Raw genomic sequence first — 24,638 nt, forward strand, 5'->3', positions numbered from 1 at the left:
ATCCAGATAAAGAAAACTGCGGACCTTACCAAAGGTTTAGTGTTTGACTTTCATTTCTAAATGTCACATACACACACACACACAAAAAGATTTCCTTCAGGAAAATTCCTGAGAAGAAGCCCAAGAGGTTTCTTGCTCAATTCCTTGCCAAACAAAACCTCCAGACCTTTCAAAATTCGTTTCAGATGTATTCCCAAGGAGCACAATTGTCTGATCTGCACCTTGAATGGGTTATAAGCCACACTGACCTACATTGTGTATGCTGAGTGTGGATCTGAGACCGTGTCGACAGAAGTTTTGTACATAACACAGATTCAGACTGTACAAGGGAAATATGCATATAAGAGGCATAAAATGCATTTTTGTTTTAAAATGATGCCAGTGCCTCTAATTTTTCAAGTGTCAAGAAAACAAAATAAGGAAGGCAGTATGAACTACAGTTTTGCAAATGCAATAAACTGCAAATCAGTTATGAAGTCTAATCATATAAGAAAAATTGTCAGGTCAGAAATAAGCAAAAATGGCCTTGACCTAATTAAACCATCATTGGTATAATAATTTAGAGTTAGTTTGCTACTTGTCCCTCTTGTTTTTCTCTCTCTGCTAACCAAAAGTGTCACTCAGCAACATATTCTGGGTTTATTTTCCAAGTACTGATTTACACACATCACGTTTTATGCATTTTTGTCCTTTTCCTTATAAGACATCTTAGTTTTTCCTCAATACTGGGCCCTCTGAGGCATGTGGAAGATTCCAAACCCAAACTCCTGTCTTGGCATCTGGCTCTACTCTGACAAAGAAAGTTGTGCTGGAATTATTTTTCAGTTCTTGCTTCTATGACTGTTCAATTGGTTATTTGTAAAAGGCCACCCTTTCCCTCCAAAGCATTTCCTAATTTGGCTGTCAGCTTCTGAAAGGAATGTGGGAAGGGGCACTTAATACCAGTTACCTGCAAAATCTTGAAGCCAGAAAAAAATCAGGCTTCAGTGACTCAAACTTTCCATGTGGAATGGCAGCTTTGTAGCCTGGGTCATTTGCTAAGGACAGAGAAGAAAATAGTACCTGAGTAGTTTCATGGCACAAGGAAGCAAAGCTGTTAAGTACAAACAGAACTGAAAACAACATTTTGCAGAACCAGAAATCACTGCTTGAAATTAAGATGCATGACTGTAGGTAGGCTGTCGGTGGTGAGCTATCTTCACCCACAAACTAGCATTACCTGCACATTAGACACACAAAGGCCATGCCAAGCTTAGCGAAGGGAACTGTGGCATGGGCAGACCTGGAAGAAACCCACAACACAAAATTTTACAAGAGTTAAGAGTCCTAAAATACCCTAACCATGAAAGCAATTTTAGTTTTTCCAAAGATGGTCTCTACATTTTAACCACATTTCTATGCATATGTAAACCTTAACTGAAGGAAACTTATTGGGTTAACTCATTATCATGCATTATCACTAGAGTTGGAATCTGAACAAGGAGACTTAGGGCTGTTAAATTAACCTAAAACCAGATTGTCAGTTCTGTGAGGTACAAGCTTCATTTACTTGATCTATGAGAATGATTAAATGTTAGAACAGATGGGGGCCTGAGGGACTCAGGACTCCAGTCCTATGACTTTTCTTTTCTTTCTTTCTTTCTTTCTTTCTTTCTTTCTTTCTTTCTTTTCTTTGTTTTTTTTGTGAAGAAATTGAGAATGGGAGTCGAAGTGACAGGGCAGGAAACAAGCTGACCCTTGCATTGTGTCCACGGCTACTTCTGGGCCTGTGGTCAAATCTTCAGCTTCTGTCTTCCAAAACAGTTTCTGTTTGCTATTCTTTTTGCTCTTTTAAGAATCATGTAATGGGGCACGTGGGTGGCTCAGTCAAGTAAACATTTGGCTCTTGACTTCAGCGCAGGTCATGACTGCATGGTTTGTGAGTTCAAGCCCTGCGTCGGGCTCTGCACTGACAGCTCGGAGCCTACTTGGGATTCTCTCTCTCTATCTATTTCTGCCCCTCCCTGCTCTCTCTCTCTCTCTCTCAAAATAAGTAAACATTAAAAAAAAAAACATGTGTGAGAGAAATGTTGTCTATACTTAATATAGCTATATAATATTAATGTATTTGGCTATTTTATAAGTGTGTTTATATATAATTATTATATGAATATAATATGCTCTGAGGTTCTAACAATACACTTATATAATACACATAGGTATATATATACATAAATACATATATATGCTTCTGTGGTTATATGTATATACATATATATATACACACACATATACACATATATGTTATATGTTATATGTATATATGTGTATACACACACACACACACACACACACACACACATATATACACACATATATATACACATACATACAGGATTAGGGTCCCCAAAGACACTTTCAGGGGTCCATGAGGTCCTTCCATTTCCAACTTCACAGCTGTGTGAGGCTAGATTTTCTTCATAAAAAAATCTTCACAACAAATTGAAATCAGAGGCAGATATGAGAGTCCAAATGATTAAAGAGATTTACAAAAACGTAAGACAATGCTACTCTTCTCATTCAGTTTATTTTGGAAATTATAAGGATTTTTTCAGAGAAATATGCTGTTATGTAAATATGTGATAGATTTTTATTGTTACTTTAATAAAAAAGTAAATATATACCTATTTTTTAATTTGTCAGTTTTAATATCTAATACAATGCCTATCCATAGAAATAAACCATCTAAACAAAACATCTTCAGAATCTTCAATAATTTATAACAATATAAAGAGGTCTCAAAACCAAAAAGTTTGAGAACCTCTGGGCTAAATACTAGTCCATGAAGTGACCCAGGGTGAGAATTCTCCCACCCTGAATAGTGACTGGTTGCCCATCAAATCCTTGGTTTTGGAGGGTTTGAGAGGGGCCAATTAACAATACAGAATGCAGAAGACAGAAGTTCACACAGAGAATGATCAATCGAAAGCCAGAATGCAAGAAATCCACTATGAATGTTCCAAGGACATGAGTAGCAAATAGATTAGAGGAAGAGCAGGCCTGGTCTGGAAGCAGAAGAAGTACAGACAGCTGCCAGGTCAGTGAGCCGTGGCCACACCCTTTCTTTGCCAGTACAACTAGAGGCATTGAAAATGAGTTGCTGTGTTCCATCAGGGAGAATTCAATTTTCAGGGAAGGCCCCATGCGTGGCCACTGTCCCCTGCTCTTCCTTATTTTCTTGTATACCTATAATTCCAGCAGAACTTAAAGAAAAGAAATCATAAAAGCCACTTTCTGTGTCCCACTGATTCTTATACTTGGTTGTGGGATCGGTCATTCCTCCACTCCTGCATACACACACAGGCAGTCGCAAGGCTACAGAGCACTCTGAACCATCTCCCACTTTAAGCTGCAAAAATGACCTCAACAAAAATGGTCAAAAAGTCTGGTTTAATGTACTAACCAGAACTCCACCTAGATCGAAAGTTAAATCTTCTTTTCCCTCACTAGCTCACCAATTTAAAACTGGCTTGGAACCAACTTCTTGCAGTAAGACAAGTATTGTAATCTTTCTCACTTTCTGCCACCTACCCTTACTCCTTGCCTGGCTTGTAAATGCTACTTTCTGACCTTTCCATTGTTGCAGCAGGAGTACCAATGTCAAGAGGTTTTATTTTCTCTGGCCCTGGCAAATATTTAAAGCTGATTCTCACATGGGGACACTGTTATGGATTAGCTGGGGATTTTTCTTTGGCAGAATCTCTTCTCATGTAGACAGGACATCTTAAATTGGCCATTACCATTACCTCCTCAACCTCTGCTCCCTGAGGTCTACCCCATATCCTGCTGGGCTCCTTTCAGGATTTTAAAAAATTATTCGAGACTGAAATTTCTAGCACAGGTTCCAACTTTATTCTCCTGGATCATTTACTCTTGGACTGCCATCAAAAGCATGGTTATCCCTTGCTATCACACAGGGCTTCGGTGAGTTTGTGTGTGTGTGTGTGTGTGTGTGTGTGTGTGTTCATGGAGTGGGGAGGCTGAAATTGTAGTGACTCCTTCCAAAAAAAACCTTTATACTCACTTTACCTTTATCTACTGCTGCTATTGGTAACAGGTTTCAAAGTAATATAACTAGTTTCTGGTTATCTAATTCAAAACTTGCTTTTGATGAGTACCTCCTTTGGAATGAAGCATCTACTAGAGATTGATGTCTTATCTGAAGCTTTCCAATTTAAAGCCCTGTTGCACTTCCTGATAATGAGCTTCTTTTAATTGAAGAAATCTGCTTCCCCTTACAACATGAGTCTTTTAACATTAAATGTCTTATGGCATTAAATATAAAAAATATACTTAACATTATGACCCAGTACACACACAGCATAAATACGCATGGATTTATACACACGCACATTGACTGACACACCAAAATTTTCTCAAAGTCTTCTTATTCTCTCAAACTTTATTTTTATTAAACCTTTTCTTAACCCTCATGGTGATTATTCATTTCCAAACTCTTTCTTTTTTCTCTCAATATCAATCTTCTTCTTTTAGTTCCTTCTCCACTGAGCCATTGTTTTGGCTTCAAGCCACACGGAGAAAATAAATCAGGAAGAATTTTCCCATCTTGGACCAAATCATAGTTACCAATATAATAGCGGATATATTTTGGGGGAATTAATCTTTCCTTTTAGAGTTATGAGAGACCTTGTAGCTCAGGAGGCAGCCTGAAATGGAATTTAAAAGAGTGGATACTGGGAGGCACTATTTTGAAGCCTGTAAAAAACTTTTAAAATGATAGACTCCTCATGTATTTTTCAGAGTATGTAATGGAATTTAAGTCACTGAATTTTCTTAACTAGCCTAAACAATAGCTGTGGTATATTTTTGACATCTAACTGAAAAATTATTCCTCTTCTACATCCAACCATCTAAATTATGCTTACATATTTTGATAATATGTGATAATATGTTTTCTAGGGAGCAGGACAAAGTCTTCTATGTATAATGATGGACCAGAATTAGTGACCCATGAAGATTCACATAAAGATAAATCTCACTTGCAATAGACGAACAGTTCAGAAGGGAGGAAGTAGGACCCACCAAAGCCACTATTCTCATTTCATAATTATCTCTACAACTGATTCTGCTTATACGCAAGTGTGGGCAAACAAGAATTGATGAATTTACCTAAGGCCAACTCAGGGTCAAAGGCTGTATAACATTTTGGCCCATCAAAAGGTATCTCTTACTCTGTGGATTACTTTTCAAAGACTGCTATAATAACTACCACAACTTGGTATCTGAAATCACAGAAATGTATTTTCTCACAATTCTGGAAACTAGAAGTTTGAGATGGAGGTGAAGGCAGGTTGGTTTCTTCTGAGGTCTCTTTGGCTTGTGGATGTCTGTGTCCTCTCCTGTGTCTTCATGTGGTCTTTCCTCTGTGTCTGTCTGTGTCTTAGTCTCTTCTTACAAGAATATTAGTCATATTGCATTAGGGTCTATCCTAAAAACCTCATTTTAACTTAATAACCTCATCAAAGACCTTATCATCAAATATAATAACATTCGGAGTTACTGGCGGTTAGGACTGCAACATACGACTTTTAGGAGGACACAATTCAATCCATAACACTCTCCCTTCAACTACAGACACATCTACTAAGCTTTGTTCATAACACCATACCTATCAACAATGTTGGCACTTGGATCACGATCTTTATTTCTTCCTCATTTCTCACTGTTGTCATGAATGACTTCAAGTTCATGTGGATGAAGGCTCCATTGCAGTGATCATCATTTGTACTTCTCTCTAGCAGTTCATTTCTACTGCCAACCCCGAGTGGTAGCATTTATGTCTATGTCATCACTCCATTCATGCATTCTAGAGCCTATTGTCCAACCAAAACTTCCCCCTCTTCTAATTCTCTCAAGCTTTATATTTATTACACATTTCCTTCACTCTCATCGTAATTATTTGTTTCTTAACTCTTTCTTTCTCTTCCCTTTCTTTAAATTCCTTCTCTGCTGAACCATTATTTTATCTTCAAACCACAGGAAAAAATATATGTCAGACAAACATTTCCTATCTTTTCTCCCACATATGGGCTGTTGAAAATGTGTATTTGCTTTCTATCACTGCATAATAAATTACCACAAATTTAGTGCTTAAAAGAATCCACAAATTACAAGTTCACAGTTTTCATAGGTCAGGAGTTCAGGTAAGCCTTAGCTGGATCCACTGCTCAGGAGATCACTGGACTGAAATTAACATGTTGGCCAAGATTGCAATCTTATCTGAGGCTCAGGGTGCTCTTCCAACCTCACTAGTTGTTGGCAGAATTCATTTCCTAACTGTTGTTTGATGGACGTTCCTGTTTTCTTACTATCAGCTAGGAGCTCAGCACCTGGAGGCATCCCTCAGGTCCTTGCCATGTGGCCCCCTCCTCTCAAATTATGGCAGTTTATCCCACCTTTGATGTCAGCAGAAGAACATCTCTGTGCCATTTCATCTTCTTTCAAAGGGCTAGCCTGACTAGGTCAGGCCCACCCAGGCTAAGTTTCCTTTCATTTAAATCAGTCAACTGATTAGTAACCTAATGATGGGAATGATACCTCACGATATTCACTCTTCTGCTCACACTAAAGGGATAATATAGTGCATGTACCTCAGAGGGTAAGATTCTTATTAATTATCTTAGAATTCTGCTTACCTCAAGATACGTGGAGAACATCACACAACTATGTGACCAAAAACACTTCAAAAGCTTGATATCCAGAAATTTACTGTATTCTATCTTATTCAAAATAACTTTAGTGTGGCTAAAGACTGAATAAACATTTGTTTAATGTATTAATGAGGGATGAGCATTATATTGTGACTCAGATAAACCAGGTTTCATCCATACTAAAGGCGTTGGTTTTCCTTGAAATCCTTTCCAAGTCTAATATTAAATAATGATGTTATTGTATATCTTTAATAAAAAGAAAAGCTGCATCCCTTGAAATCATAATAATGTATAAATCATACCCTTTAAAATTAATTTATACAACTATGTAAGTTAGTTTGTATCTACAGTAAAGAATATAGAAATGAAAATTTTAGATCTAACTGTAAAATAATATTTGGAGAACAAGAGTACATATTTATAAAATTTTTATGGGCTTTTTATGTTACAATGAGAGAGAAGCAGTATGTAGACATTAACCAATCTATAAGAATTCATTAATCCTTTCACATGTTTTGTAATTTATATTTTGATTAACCTCTTCACATTGTTGTATAATTTGGGTTTTAATTATATTATATATAAATGTTTATGTGTCTGTCTATCCATCTATGTATTTATTGATCTATTCTTAGATGGTATAATTACTGGGGGTAAGATCTATGTCATAGAAATTACTAGTTGTTTATAAAATTTTAAAAAATGAGTTAACTAATGAGTAATTTGATGTTTAGAACACTAAAAGAGCTTGCAAATGTAGGATATTTTCTTATTTCGTGATAGATTCAAAAAATTATTTCTTCAATGTCAATGTATAATAATCATCAATTGATTCTTATTATGTGTGTGAAATTTACATCTCTATTCATCAACAACAAAGATATTATTATCCCTTATTTTATATACAAGGATCAAAGACACATATAGGTAAAAGGAAAGGCATTTGTATATTGACCAATATGACCAATTGACCAATTTGTATATTGTCAAATGTCAAAGAACATGCATTACTCTCTAACTCAACTGCCACTCTAAAGAGTGAAAAAATAACCCAAAAGTTAAATGAGTAGTGAGTTTTTACTTCCTTTAAATGAAATTTTTGGTTTTCAAAAATTGGTTTTCTTTCATTAAAAAGACCAAACCTCTTTCTAAACAGACACTGCCATCAGGTAACAATAATGCTACTTAATATAACACCCAATGATGATTCACTGGTAGGTTCAATTTTTCTTCAAACTTTCTACAAACATCACAAGCTCAGATTGTAGGTCATAATACTAACAAGTGATTAAGTGAATGTCTACTCAAAATATTAAAATAGTCATTTCCAGAGAAAATACATTTGGAATAATTGGACAAAATATCACCTATAGTCAATTTACATCACTGCAGACATAATAAGCATTTTCAATTTTATGCCATTGTTGATGTTGGCATTTGGATTGATGGTTTGGGAGTGGTTCAGTCTGCTTTAGTATCTCACAAAATTATTACTTTAAATATTTCTAGTAAAGAAAAACCAATAAGCTCTTGACATCTAATGACTTTGCATCTTCTTTTTTAAAAAAATAAAACTAAAGATTTGTTTCAAATGGAATGTTATGGTCATATGCATTTTCAGTAATACTATTAAATATAGGTTTTTCCTCTAGGTGCTGCCAGAAACATAGAAAGAGACAAAGTGAGATTTATAAGACACCTTGACACTATACCTCTGCAGTTAAGGAAACGAGGTAGTAAATACTTAATATTTATTGGGAAAACATATTTAGAGTGCAACAATAATTTATTACACACACAAAAAAACATGCTAAACTTTTATTCCTGGGAAAATGAATATTTTTCCCTATTCTTCCCAGTACCTAGAACTAAAAACCTTGGAAATACATGTATATATTAAACAAAAAAAGATCTAAAAGGTGTAGAGAAGAAGTCAGACAGGCTAGTGACCTTGGGAAACAAAAAATGACACCATGGTGAGTTTCCTGGGTTTCCTTTTTGAGACGTATATCCCAGACTTGAAGAACACAGCCATCTGGACACTCCAATGAGAGAGATAAATGAACAAACAAATAAATAAATAAATATCAATCTTCCTCTTTCTAGCCAAAAGACCAAGAAAGCGACAGCCTTGCAAAACAAAAGCTACAGAAAAGTCTGTGATCTCCATCCCAGTGTTAAGTCAGGAATCTACTTATACTCTTTCCAGGCTATAAAGAGACACCCCAATACCTCCACTGAGATAATGTCAGAAAAGAGTGAGTCGAGAATCGGGACTTGATTCCTACCTGGTGATAATAAACTTCCCCTCTCTTGAGGTGTTAGAGAAGAATGTATGGGGATCCTGGGCTTCCATCTCTACCTGATAAAAATAAAAAAGTCATTACTCTTTCCTACTTGGGCAATGTCAGAAGAAGCCTAGCAAATCAAAACTTTCATTACTGCCAATTGGTAATAAAGACACCCTATACATACCGCACAGAAGCACCAGTGGAGGCCACACAGGGAGCAGTAAAAAGGCAATCCTATCACTCCCAGTCAGGGAAGTCTCCATAGACACTTACATGTAGGGAGGCAGAACTCTCACTCCTGCTCAGCTATAATGAGGACCCTCCCCAATCAAGGGTACATGGAGGCCCAGTGGAGAATGTGGACTTCTACCTCCATTAACAATAATAAGGGCCTACCCAGTTGTCCTGTCAGAACAGTGTGAACGAAAGCCAGTTAAAACAGTAAGTTTAATTAAGTAGGATTCAGTCTCATAACAAAAAAAGTCCAGATTTTAACAAAAAGTTATTCCTCATACCAAGAATTAGGAAAACCTTCAACTGAATCAAAAAGAGAATCAATAGACATTAACAACATGGTGACAAAAATGTTAGATTATAAAGCTCTTAAATCAGCCATTAAAAAAAAAAATGCTTCCATGAACAGTCATGAACACAGAATATAGAAAATCTCAGCCAAAAACCAGATAGTCTCAGCCAATAAATAGAGGATATGAAGAACCAAGTGGAAAATTTAGAACTGTGAAATATAAAAACCAAAATTAAAATTCAACAGATGGGTTCAACAACAGAATGAAAGTGGCAGAGGAAAGAAATAATAAATTTAGAGATAGAATAAAAATTACCCAATCTGAAAAAACAACAAAAATAATTAAAACTGAAAATAAAAGATCCTTGAAGACTTGTGAGACTAGAAGTAAAAATTGACATTATGCCATGAGAATCCTGGAAGGAGAGAAGACAGAGCTGAAAATGTACTTGAAGAAATAATGGCTAAAAACCTTTCAAAGATGACCAAAACATAAACCTGCAGATACAAGGAAGCTGAGTCAACCCCAAACTGTATACATCCAAGGGAGTCTAAGCCAAGGTTCATCATAGCCAAATTTCTGAAAACTAAAGACAAAAAGAAAAGGAAAGAGGAGGAAAAGGAGGAGGAAGCAACAGAGGAGGAGGAGAAGGAGGAGGAGAGGAAGAAAAGGAAGGAAGGAAGGAAGGAAGGAAGAAAGGAAAGAAAAAGGAAGGAAATAAAGTTTGAAAGCAGAAAGAGAGAAATGACACCTATCTATGGGCAGAAAATAATTTGAATGGCAGCCAGTTTCTTATCAGATATCATGCAGATCAAAAAGAAATCACAAACATTTTTCAAGTGCTGAAAGAAAATAACCTGAAACCCGGAATCCGATATCCAATGAAAGTATACTTCAAGAATAAAAAGAAAATTAAGTCGGTCTCACTTGAAGGAAAGCTCAGATAATTTGTCACTAGACCAATTCTAAAAAAAGTGCTGGAGAGAGCTTACTAAACTTAAAACATAAGAAAAAAAGAAGGAATGTTGGAAACCAGAAGATAGAACAATGTGAGGAATAAGCATATGAGTAAATACATTTCCTTAGTTGTCTTGAGTTCCTAAATTATGTTTGATTGACAAAGCAAAACTATAATACAGTCTAAAAATAGTTCTAAATTAATTTAAAATAATTGTGTTAAAAATGGAGAATAGGACGTGACAGTTTTGTATATATAATGTACTTAAAAGAGCAACACAGAAATTTATACTAAAAGATAAACTCAAAAATGCTGTGGATTTATGGCTAATAAATTAATACTAAGTTATTAAAATTTTCAGACAATCCTAGGAAACTACAAAGAAGAAAAAAAACAACAAAGAGACCAAACAGAACATAGAAAATAAAATGTCAGGCTTAACCTCTAACATATTAATAACTACATTAAATATAAACAGTCTGGGGGCGCCTGGGTGGCTCAGTCAGTTGAGCATCCGACTTCGGCTCAGGTCACGATCTCACGGTCCATGAGTTCGAGCCCCGCGTCGGGCTTTGGGCTGCTGGCTCAGAGTCTGGAGCCTGCTTCCGATTCTGTGTCTCCCTCTCTCTCTCTGCCCCTCCCCCGTTCATGCTCTGTCTCTCTCTGTCCCAAAAATAAATAAACGTTAAAAAAAAAATTAAAAAAAAAAATAAATAAATATAAACAGTCTGTATACACCAAATAAAAAACGGAGATTGACAAAGTAGATTAAAAAGCATAACCGAACTCTATGCAATCTATTAGAAACTCACTTCAAGTATAATGATAGAGACAGGTTGAAATTAAAAGGATGAAAAAAGATATACCATGCAAACATAAATCAAAAAAATAAAGAGTGGTTATGTTAATATCAGATAAAGTAGACATCAGGGAAAATTATGAGACAGTAAACTACATTATGCAATAATAAAAGGGTTAATTCACCAAACAAATGTAGCAATCCTAAATGTGTTTCACTAAACAACAGAGCTGCAAATCATGTGAAGCAAAACACAATAGACTTGAAAGGAGAAATAGACAAATCCGTAATTCTTGTTCAGGGCTTCAGTGTTTCTCTCTCAACAGTGGTAGAACAACTAGACAGAAAAGCAAAAATAAATTAAAAAATAAATCAAAGTAACAAACAAAAAATCATAAGGATCTAGGCAAGCTCAACAACATAATCAACAGGATCTGAGGGCACTTGGGTGGTTCAGTTAGTTGAGTGTCCGACTCTTGATTTCCACTCAAGTCGTGATCCCAGAATCATGAGCTCAAGCCCCACTGTCAGGCTCTGTGCTAGGTGTGGAGGAGCCTGCTTAAGATTCATCTCTCTCTCTCTCTCTCTCTACTTGTCCCTTCCTCACTCTCTTTAAAAACAAAACAAAACAAATAGGATCTAACCACTAACCAATATTTTCAGAATACTCCATCCAATAGCAGAATACACATTCTCCTCAAGTGGCCTTGAAACTTAAACCAAGAAACTCTATATCCATAAAACAAACCTCAGCAAGTTTAAAAGAAGTGAAATCATATAGACTGTGTCTCTGACCTTACTGGAATTAAATCAGAAATCAGTAATAGAAGGATAACAGGAATATTTATAAGCACTTGGAAACTAAACAACATATAGTTAAATGAATGAACTGAACCTAGTGAAAATGAAACAGAACATCTATGTATTTGCAGAATTCAGCTAAAGCAGTGTTACAGGGAAATTTATAGCACTAAATGTATACATACAGGAGACAAGAAAAAGAGGTCTCCTATCAATGATAAAAGCATTCACTTCAAAAAACAAGAAAAAGGCAAAATAAACCCAAAGCAAGGATACAAAGAACCTAGATTATTTATACATTGCTAGTAGGCATGTAAAATGCTACTTCCACTTTGGAAAACAATTTGGCAGTTTCTCAATAAACTAAACATTCAATGACCATACAACCAACAAATTCACTTCTGTGCATTTACTGCAGAGATGAAAACCTACATTTGCACGAAAATCTGTACATGAATGTTTACAGTAACTTTGTTTGTATCAACCCCAAATTACTTCAACTGGGAATGGTTAAACAGATTGTAGTACATTCATACAATGGAATACTGCTCAGCAATAAAATGTAACAAATTATTGGGATACATAACAACTTGGACAAATCTCCACATAAGTACACTAAGTAAAAAAAGAATTAATTCCCGTAGGTTAAATGTGTCTGATTCAATTTCTGTAACACTCTAGAAATGGCAAAATTATAGAAATAAAAGACAAGTTTTTGGTTGACAAAGCTTAAGACTGAGAGACAGAGAGACTATAAATGGCAACACGAGAGATCTTTGTGGTGATGGAAAGTTGTTCATCTTGACACTTTAATGTCAATATACTGGTTGTGATGTTAATCTATAATTTAAAATGTTACTATTGGGGGTAACTGAGTAAAGGGTAACTGAGATCTCTCTGTATTATTTCTTACAACTGTATGTGAGTCTATAGTTATCTCAAAATATCATTTTTTTCAGTTTTATTTTATTTATTTTGAGAGAAAGTGCACGAGAGAGGGAGAAGGGCAGAGGAAGAGAGAAAGAATCCCAAGCAGGCTCCACACTGCCAGCACAGAGCCAGATGTGGGGCTCAAACTCATGAACTGTGAGATCATGTCCTGGGCCAAAACCAAGAGTCAGAAGCTTAACTGACTGAGCCACCCAGGTGCCCCAGAGTTTTTTGTTTTATTTCATTTTGTTTTATTTCTAGAATGGAAGCCTATTTGCAAGCTGAAGAGAATGATTTAGTAGTAAGGGAAAATTTGATAATGCAAGTATGTGGGGCACGGGGCAATTTCTGGAAAGCTGTCCTTGAGTGAGCAAGCAGAAAAGGTTTGGCCTTGGATACCAGCAAGGTAGGTGTTCCCTAAGAGTAACAGAAGCAGAGTGTGGGCACAGAGGCAGGGAGCTGGATGGACAAAGTGCCACAACGTGTGGACTTGTCCTTCTGAGAGCTTCTATTTTCTCAGGGAAACAGGAAGCAAGGTCATCAGCTTGAAATGTGGACAAGGAGGAGGTGTTGGAAACTTGAGGGAAGAGGAGAAGGTGTAAAGAAGCATCAATCAGCAAGGTTATTCTGTGGTTTTCAATGGCCACATTTTGCTGGGAAGGTGCAGGCACAGGAAGGCAGGGAATTGGGTTCAACCAGGGTTATTTTTGTTAGATAACTCCATGGAGAGAGAAAAGGAAATGAAGGAGAGGGTATATGCAAATAAATAATAATGACATTGGCCAGCTATTGAATCCAAGCCAGATAAGAAGGGAGTAAGAAAATTGGGATGGGGGATGGTGGGGGCAGTGGTAGGGGAGAGATCCTGTAAAAGTGGTAGAATCAGTGGAATGATGGGTGAAAGGACTGTTGGGATCAGCACAGTAAGGGGAGTGAGCTGGGAAGAAGGAGGTACTGGTTGGACAGCAAGGTTGCTTGCACTGAGATTATGTGAAGGGAGCAGTTCTCAGTAAATGCAAGGCCTGGGGCAGCTTCTCAAACTGTAATGCCCATGTGCATTCCCAGGAGTTCTTGTCGAAAATATCATTTTGTTTGAAGAAAAAACATACCGACTTAGTTCTTTCAAATACTAATGGACAAAAAAGGGATCAAAAGAATAACTAATCAAAGTAGTCTGAGGCTCTCTCTGCATTATACCAGAATTCCAGATAAAAGTCATTGGTTAATTTAGCGAAGACATTTTTTGGTAATGTGAATGATGTTTTGAGAATGTTTATTTTGTTAGCGAGCCCGGAAATATGCAAAATCTATTTGGACCATCACTCCTCATTCCCAGAGAGTTCCCCCCAAAACAAAAAAACAGGGCAATGTTACCATTTTACCCAGAAACAAAGTGCTTGATACCTTCCAATAGGAGATAGGATTAATAGGAGGTCTAAGTGGAACCTTTCTCCTAATCCTTAAATTAGATTTTGAAATTATATCACATTAGGTAATCCCTGAAGTATTGATGACCACACCCAAGAAACTGTGAACCCCCAAAGAAAAGAGGCAGGGGAGACAATGTATGTGTATGACCTTAAAATGTCCATGCAAATGGTAACCATGACTGACACCTGGTTGTATTAGCTAAATAGCCACTTGCCCATGAAGAAGAGGCTAGAAAGTTGGTAAGGTGACAGTTCTATACAGTTGTTTGGTTCTTGACAATCACAGTTGGACTGATTTGACTGGAATTTTCATTTACAATCAGAGTATTTTGCATCAGTTAAATAAAATGACAAGAAAAGAATTAAAATATCTAGAACCCCATTGGTCTTCCATGATGCCATTACCATAGCAGCTACATGTCATTTTGAGCTCCTCCTCATCCAAGGGTCTTATCACCTGGAAGTAATACTCCATGCAAGGAGCAATCAGATTACTTAAAGCATCTGCACTGAAGAGCAGAGGACTATGGTGCAGTGCTTGAACTGAGTGCAACGAAACTCAGGAATGCTCAGTGGTAGCGATGCCAGAGGCAGGTGGTCCTCTAAGGAAACATGCCTAAGAAATAATCTGAGCTACTCTCTCTCATCTATTCTGAAAACTGGTTCTCTAGGTGTCCCATTGATATTTTTACCACTCCATAGTCCCTATGTGAATTTACTCTTCATGTAGGTTAACCAGAGATGTTACAACAGGTACTATTCAGTATAGGACAGGCAATGGATGCTCAAAGAATCTGGAATTAGTTCTCTCACCTATTTGGTCCTCAAGCTAAACAAAATCATATCGGTTTTCTGCAGACTATAACTTTCAAGGGTGAAATTTCTAATTAAATTATCAGCTGTGTTATTGAGGAATAAAATGTCCTTCAGAAGCAAGTCTTCTATAAAACCAAGTTCCCTCTGCTTTAGAACAGTTAACAAAGAAAAGAGAAATTCCAGAATAATTAAGTCAGTTTGGCTATTTTTTAAAAGGATAACAGACAGCTTAAAAAGAGAGAGAGAGATAGAGACAGAGACAGAGAATGGAAAGCTCAAAACCTTAAATTCTCAATGTATATCCTGAAATCCCCAAATTTTCTATAATCATATTATAGCTATAGTTGTATACCTGCAGGAGCCAAGAGTCAAAGGCAAAATTTGAATCCACAGTCTGCCAAATTATAACACCTGTTGAATTCAGTTAATCACCAGATCTCTGAGAGGAAAGTTAAAGCTTTGATTAGAATAAGCATGAGTCCAAGAACTGGTGTCGGCCCATATGGAAAGATTCAGAGGACACTGTACATACTGAGCCCCAAATCCCACAGAGCTTCACTTGCTATTTGAAGCTGTCTTGAAGACATCTTTCTTCCCTCCTTTGCCAATGTCTTTCTTTGCTTGTAAATGCTGCAACTTTCTAACCTAAAGAAATTACACCTTTAAAAAAATTATGTTCAATTGTCTTCATTCCCTACCTCTTACATTTTGTATCTCCAGATTTTTTTTTCAAAAAAATTTTAGGGGCGCCTGGGTGGCTCAGTTGGCTAAGCGGCAGACTTTGGCTCAGGTCATGATCTCACGGTCTGTGGGTTCGAGCCCCGCGTGGGGCTCTATGCTGACAGCTCAGAGCCTGGAGCCTGCTTCGGATTCTGTGTCTCCCTCTCTCTCTGACCCTCCCCTGTTCATGCTCTCCCTCTCTCTCTCTCTCTCTGTGTCTCAAAAATAAATAAATGTTAAAAAAATTTTTTAAAAATTTAATGTTTGTTTTTGAGAGGGAGAGAAACAGAGCGCAAGCGGGAGAGGGGCAGGGAGACAGAGAATCACAGAATCTGAAGGAGGCTCCAGGCTCTGAGCTATCAGCACAGAGCCCGACACGGGGCTCTTACCCATGAGCCCTGAGATCGTGACCTGAGCTGAAGTCGGACACTCAACTGACTGAGCCACCCAGGCGCCCTGTTATCTCCAGATTTTTAGAAAAAAATTAAAGTTTATATATTTATTGTTTTAGTTATTTCTACACCCAATGTGGAGCTTGAACTCATGACCCAGAGATCAGGAGTCACACATGTTCCTCCAATTGAGCCATCTAGGGGCACCCAGATTTTTTTATCCACTTAACTTACAGATAGGATATGACATATAACATTCGGAAATGATTATGCTATATCTAACAGCTGGAAATATTTTAATTATACAGTTTTATGACCAAAACCTGGACTCAATGACAATGCACACTAAATGAAGCTGAAATAAGATATTTTAAAAAAAATAATGGAATTCAAAGATTTAGTAGTTAGAAATGCTAAAGAACATCTATGAATTATTACCTACTATTTTCTTTTATTATGTTCCCCAGAAAGTCCCAGAAAAGACAATGAAACACATGTCAAAATCTTTGAAAGATGCTTTAATAGCTGTTTTTGTTTTGTTTTGTTTTGTTTTGTTTTGTTTATAAGCACTATACAGTAGTGAGAGGAGACGCAATTGAAATGAGATTCCTGATAGAGATCAGAGGCATAGTGGTCATGATCACCATGGGATGAAGAAAGTAATTGTGATAACTAGCATCATCTGAGACCCTTGGTGGCAACTAATTGGGGCATGGAGTTTCATAGATTCACAATACATGGACAGTCCACTAAAGCCTGTATTACATACGGTAGGTCGGACTGTGAAAATATGTATGAAATACACACACACACACCACCCAAATATACAGTGGCTCAACACCCTGAAAATATATTTCTTGGCTAAATAACAATCCAACATGGTTCCAGGCTGGAGGTTGAAGGGAGAGGATACAGGTGTCACAAAGCCATCCAGTGGTTCAGGCTCATGACACATCTGCCAACTTCCAAAATGTGCTTCCATGGGGACCCTGAGTTACTCTGGAAGGAAAAGAATATGGAGGAGTCCATGTGAGAAGTTTTTATTGGACCAGGCTTAAAAGTGCCAAGCATCACTTGCCTAATAATTAATATTATTAAATATTAAGGTAATATTCAATTGACTAAAACTCAGTTATGTGGCCACGTGCAGTTGCAGGGGAAACTGGAACTGTAACCTTGCTGTGGTCCAAGGAAGAAGAGGAAGTCTATTTTGGTGAACAGCTAGAAGTTAAATAATAATAACAACAACAACAATAATAATAAAAGCCTGACTTGAATCACGATATAAGATCACTTGTAGCCATTCATCCCAATACCTGGATTATCAAACCCGCAGTATCTTATACTATGAGGAAGTGAGATCCTTTGGGAAACATTCTGAAATCATATCAAATATATGCTTGTTGAACTGAACATTCCTCCTATCCTTCCTTAGAGATCAGTAATCTTTTACAAGGGGAAAGGATTACTTGGAAATAAGTAATCTTCTGTACTTGGAAATAGGAAATATCCAAATCTTTTGAAAAATATTGATCTCTAGCTGTGAACTAACAGAATTTTCCTAGGGATATAGAATTCCACTGTGATCTCACAGCAGAGTAAGGACTCATAAACGTTAAGAAGTTATTGCAACTTTGGTGCTCAGTTGAATTATTAACACTTCTTCAATATTTCTCCAGAGTAGATAGGCAAAATAAAAGTATTTAGGAGATATCTTTAGGGAATTTAGGAGACCCCACTTTGACACCCTGAGCTGTAAGATAATAAAAAGTTTTATTCTGGAAGAAAAGATGAGGTGGGAGTATTTGACAGAAAATGTGAAGTAGAGTCACCCTTTTTACAAAAAAAAAAAAAGGTAAATCAAGAGAATTTTTAACATTATCATTAATGACTTGAAGATACAAAATAGTGAATCCTATCACAGTTCCACTTTACTCAGACTTTGGACTAAGTACAAAATTCAAGTTGTGTCATGCTTAACACTAGATGTTAGTTCCTTATCAGAAATTAATCTGATTATAGCTGCTCTTCCAGAGGTTGTTTCCTAATGAATACAACTCTAGATAAATATTATCCAGCTTTTTATTTGAAATTGGTTTTTCCCTATTCCATGAAGTAAAAACTACCAGAAACATTGTGCATGCCTTTGCCTGGAAAGAGCTTTGCTATACCTTTACCATCTTGCCTCAGTTAGTATTTAAAATCCTCAGCTCTGGAGAAAATGTAACCATCTAATAATTTCACAGTAGAATAGACTGGTTCTTAGAATTAATGCTATCAGGGGCGCTGAGGGGCTCAGTTGGTTGAGCATCTGACTTCAGCTCAGGTCATGATCTCGCGGTCTGTGAGTTTGAGCCCTATGTTGGACTCTGTGCTGACAGCTCAGAGCCTGGAGCCTGCTTCAGATTCTGTGTCTCCCTCTCTCTCTGCCCCTCCCTGGCTTGTGCTCTGTCTCTCTCTCTCTCTCTCTCTCAAAATAAATAAACATTAAAAAAATTAAAAAAAAAGAATTAATGGCATCATTCTGATAGGAATAGTAAAGCAGTTCATGGAAATATCCTGAATGGGTATGACCTGGCATATGGAGGAAGTTAATTTTTTTTGCAGAGTAACATGCTTTTATTTTACTATGATGCATATAAGGAAAGACAAATATGCCAATGATACATTTCCAATTTGACAGAGCAATCTCGGAAGTATTTATGATATTTAGGAAAAGAGACACATCAATTACTAAGTAATGGAAGTTAAATTTTATGGAAACATGGTGATCTGCCAAAACAGCAAAGTGATAGAAGGAATGCAGAGACTATCAGACTCTCCTCTCAAAACAGAAGGACCAATTTATACATTTTGCATCCTTTCATTATTTATTATTTTTACTTTATTAATAAAAACAATGTGTTCATTTAATATATTCATCACAAGGGCTTAACAAGAGACTTAATTTAAAAAACAGAAACAGGGGCTCCTGGGTGGCTCAGTTGGTTAAGCATTTGACTCTTGATTTCAGCTCAGGTCATGATGTTACCTGCTGGGCTCTGCACTGACAGAATGGAGCCTGCTTGGGATACTCTCTCTGTCACTCCCCTTCCCTCAAAATAAAAAAAAAAAAAAACTTAAAAAAAAAACAAAACCAAAAACAGAAACAAAACAAAAATGACACCACAGTCTAAGATACAGAGTCCTCAACAGGAATGAAGGAAAGGACAGACTCTCTGAGGAAAAAACAAAGACAAAAAAGTAGAGTGACTAGACAATCAGGCAGGGTTCTTGGCTGGAGCCCTGCTTTGAGTAGGTTTCCTGCAGCTACTTCTTAAAGGCTGTAGGCTTTTTTTTTTTTTTTTTTTTTTTTTTTTTTTCAGAGCTCAGCAGCATGTATTGGTCCTGAGGGCTATCAATGTTACAACGTTGGGTTCTCCTAGCAGGCTCTGGGGGGAAGTGGGATGGTCCTGATGGATATGGGGGATGACTATTTCTTCAGGATGTCCAGGCAGATGTTCCCCTGGGTGTCCATGGTGGGGTGGTAGCAGGGTGTTGGCAGCTGAGAATGTTAAATACTAACTGAGGCAAGATGGTGAAGGTATAGCAAAGCTCTGTAAGCATAGCCAGTGGGGAACTTCCAGGAGAGCTTATACCTCAGGTCTTCCTTCATACACTGTGCCAAATGCTCCATGGATGGCCCCCACCCATTTGAAAAGTCTGTCTGATTCAGGAAGGCAAAATTCTTACATTGCCAGACATCCTGAGGGTCATCAGATCCTGCTGTAGCCTCTTGCCCACGGTGCCCAGCTGGCACCCCGCACTGGGCTCGGCTCCTTTGCGCTGCCAGGGCTGTGACCCCTGGGTCTGGAAAGCCATCCTAGCAGAGGACAGGGAACTCAGCATGACTGAAACTGCCCGCCTTTTTTCACTTTAGGACAAACATTTGGTGGTATTGCAATGTTTTCATTTTTGAGGTTCTAGCTTTGAATGTATGCTCAATTTTTTGTTTCTTTCTTCATTACATGAGTATACATCTTCCCAGGAACAGTGCCACAACACTTTGGTGTGATTCTGAAAGAGAAGGAATAAGATAATCCTCACAGTGATGTTTCTTTAAAAAGCATATACACATTTTGCCCACTTTCCCTAGAAGGAGGTGTGACCTTGGTTAAAGATCCTTAACAATTCCCAAGTCGCTGGCTGATGGTTTACCCAAAGTCAAGGCATTTGGAGCAATTTAGATGAGTTGTTTACTAAAAAACTTTGCAGACAAGATATATGGTTTTAACTTTTAGAACAGGCTCAGAGTGTAAGAATATTTGAGAACCATGTAAATATTCTATTTTTCAAAATTCCTGAACTTCAGGAGAGGTTGTTCATAATCAGAGGAGTATGATAAATGTGTTGTGGATGTAAACAGGCTTTCTTCCCCAGTCTTTACCTTAGTGTCTGTGCTCACTCAATAGGCTCATGAACAAATGGCCCGAGATGCCATGGGTAACAGGTTCAAAGATGGCATGGTCACCATCAATGATTGCTCAGTCGACAGCAACAGGAAACAACTCTGATTCTCCAGGGCAGCGCCATGTCCCATGGGGACCAGCCCTGTGATATTGTGTGATAATTTAAATCTCCTGGAGTCTAGGAGCAGTAAAACATTTTTTCTTTACTGAAATAGACACTGGATTTAGATTTACCTTCCCTGCCCATCAGGCTTCTGCCAGCTCCACAATATGTGGACTGATTGAATGCCTTTATCCATCATCCAGTATATCACAAAATATTTCTTCTGAGGAATTAATTTTAACCATGAAATAAATAAAGTATTGTTTTGAGTTCATGGAAGACATGGTCTTCTTTTATATCATATTTTCTAGAAATAGTTGGACTTACAAAATGATAGAATAGCTTATTGCAGTTCTGTCACCAGCTTTGAGATACTTGTTTAAATTGTTGTCATGATGAATAAAGCACATACTCTTAACCAGGAAATAATACATATTGTTTCTCCAAATTAAAACAAAACAAAACAAAACAAACAAACAAACAAAAACAAACAAAAAACAAAACCTATGTCTAGGAACCAGAGACAGAAATAGGAGTGTTGTCTATCCTGATTGTAACTAATGGCCTACTTGAGGAAATCTTGCTTTCCGTACCCAAGACTTGCTTTCTGCTGATTGTGGGTCTATGTACCAGTAGAATTCAGCTACTAAGAGGGTTCCCAATGATCCATGCCTCCTGAAATTCAACGTCCTTGAGTGATCCCTTCCCCTTGAGTGTGTGCTAGATTTAATGCCTTGCTTGTAATAAATAGAATACAACAAAACTGGTAGGATGTCATATTCTACCTTAAGTTAAAAAAGATTCTGGCTTAGGGGCACTTGGGTGGCTCAGTTGGTTAAGCTTTCAACTCTTGATTTTGGCTCAGGTAATGATCTCACGGCTCATGAATTTGAGCCCAGTGTCAAGCTCTACACTGGCAGTGTGGAGCCTGCTTGGAATTTTCTCTCTCCCTCTCTCTCTGACCCTCACTCTCTCTCTCTTTCTCTCTCTCTCTCACTCTATCTCAAAAATAAAGAAACATTAAAAAAAAGATTCTGGCTTCAGTTTTGCTTTCCTCTATTACTCCCTCCCTTGCTTCTGATGGAAGGTGGCTGCCATGTTGTAAGCTGCTCTATAGAGAGCATTACATGGCAAGGAACTGAGGCCCTCAGTCCAGCAGGCCATAAGGAACTGAGTTCTGCCAATAACCACATACATTAATTTAAAAGTGGATCTTCCTTCACTAGAGACTTCAGAGAAGACCACAACCCAGACAATACTTTGCAGCCTTACAAGACATTCTGAGTCAGAGGACTCAGCTATGGTACACCCGAATATAAGATATCCCTATAAGATAGGAGATAATGAATATTATTGTTTTAAGTTGCTAAATTCAACAGTATTTTTATTTTCTTATGTAGCAGTGGATAACACACAAAGTACCCAAAAGAGAAATGCTTTCATAGTGTACATAATATTAATTGTTGAATACCATTTTGAGTTTCACATGCTTTGGGGGCAAATAGACAAAAAAAAAAAAAGGTTAGGTTTTGGCTCAGAAAATGTGAATATGAAATTAGTCATGTAAAAAGAAAATTACAACAACTAATTATGATTTATAACCAATTCTGTAAAAATGAAACTATCGCATTTACTATATTTTCATTCTTACGAAAATGCATATTTACATATTTTATATAGATAATTTTACTTTTCTTTCTCTTTACCACTATAAGAGGTTGTTGATAAACTTTACAAGTTTCCACCCCCCTCACACGCACACACACACACACACACACACACACAGACACACATTTCAGAATATTGAATTGGGAATCACAGTGGATGTAGAGAAGAAATGTATATTAATCAGAGATGAATTATTGAGCATCTCTCTTCAAGGCCAATGTGAGTGTATACAAGACTTATTGTTACTTTACGTAGAGTACATTATCATTTTTTGAAATCTAATGTGAGAAGAAGGATATTGTAGATATTGAGCAACTAATGAAGTAGATTACATGGGCCCTTATTTTAATCTGTCTGGTATCGAAACATACTTTTACTCGATTGGGACCCAAGAAAGTTTAATGGCAGGGCCCTGCTTTCCACAATAACAAACAGAAGGGAGCTGATGGCCTCACTTTCAGTTTGCTGGTAGCTGTGGCACGGCTACGTGACCAACTCCTGGCATAAATGCAGAAGTTCTAGCATCTGATTTTTAACCTTGAGGGTTTGACATGAAACTCAGAGGAGGGTTCAGAATCATCATGAGCAACCATTGTTTAGTCAAGAAGCCTGTGAGTTTGGCTGGAGTTTGGAGACTCTTTCTAATATGATTTTGCTGGGCATTTCTGCCCTCGTTTTTAGACTTTGGTTCTCTAACGATTTGTTAATTGTGTATATCAATATTCCTTGAAAATATATTTTCAACTTAAATTGGCCACAGATAGCTTCTGTTTCTTATGAATCCAAAGTCCCATTGATAAAAATAGTAGCAACAACAAAAACAACAAACAATGAAATAAAGATACTTACTCCTCACTCAGGTTGAAAGGATCAATTAGAAAACGCATTTGAAAAAGACAAATGTTGCTAAAGATTACCAAATAATTTTAGCATCATGAAAAACCAGTATAATGATGAAACATAGAGGAAACCAAAGAAAAAACTGGGACTCTAATTAATAATAAATATTACAAAGAATGCGAATGGAAATAATACCCTATTATTTTTACTTAATTCAAAATATGTATATTTACCTTTTGCCAGGAATATCACTAGGTCCTTATTGTATGTTTTCATATATAACAGTCTTAACAAGCATATGAGGTTAATGCTAACATTATTTTAAAATGAACAAATGATTATCTGATAGCTATTGTGGCTTCATTATAACCAATTGGGTGATAATGGAGCGAAGAAAATGGTTTTGATATTATCTCTGAATCTAACTTTTTTTTTAATTTCAGAGAACTCCAAAAATCAGATATTTTGCCACAATGACTAATGTGGCAGACTGGTTGCACTGACTATTACAAATAATAGTCTCTCTGTATCCTTTGCAAAAATACTTTTCAGCAACTTCCATCAAAAGATGAAGTTTATTTCTTACCTGTGAGATCTAGGCTGAACTTATAATTTGTTTTGTTCCACAAAATATGGCATAAATGACATTGTATTATCATTTCAGTTAAGTTATTAGTCATTCTGGTCATTGGTCTTGACCAAACTTAGGTCAAGAGACATTGCATGTATCTTTCCTCCCTTAAGCCCCTGAGACCATTTGAACAAACCTGGAATGATCGCCTTGTCCTTGAGACAAGCTATCTAGTCCAAGACAAAATTAGACCAGCTACACTATCCCCCTAGTAGCCCTCCAGATGACCACAAATATATGAGTGAGACCAATCTAGATCAGTCGAGTTCAGCCTGAACCACACTCTATAGCCATCTTACAGATTCATGAGAGATGATGAATGACAATTCCTTCAAGCCAGTAAGTTTTAGAGTGATTTGTTACACAGTAATAGTTAACTAATACCAGCATTAATATTTAGTATTCATGAGTATTTTAAAACACTATTACATCTATCCGCTCATGAAAAAAGGTTTATGGCCTCTGCAATCTGAATGTTATGAATTAAACACCTTGAGGTTTGGCATTCTGTGGAAAGTATTTATTCGTCCATAATTTTATGATTAGTCAAAACTAATTTAAATAACTAGTATAG

General features: G+C 37.0%; 1 pseudogene; it reads right to left on the reverse strand.

The window, feature by feature from the left end:
- Window positions 1–19,626: 19,626 nt before the first annotated feature.
- LOC125921599 (ubiquitin-conjugating enzyme E2 C-like) lies at window positions 19,627–20,272 on the reverse strand (annotated as a pseudogene).
- Between the last annotated feature and the right edge of the window lie 4,366 nt (window positions 20,273–24,638).

This window comes from Panthera uncia, chromosome C2, assembly GCF_023721935.1.
Source record: "Panthera uncia isolate 11264 chromosome C2, Puncia_PCG_1.0, whole genome shotgun sequence".
Lineage (NCBI taxonomy): Eukaryota > Metazoa > Chordata > Mammalia > Carnivora > Felidae > Panthera > Panthera uncia.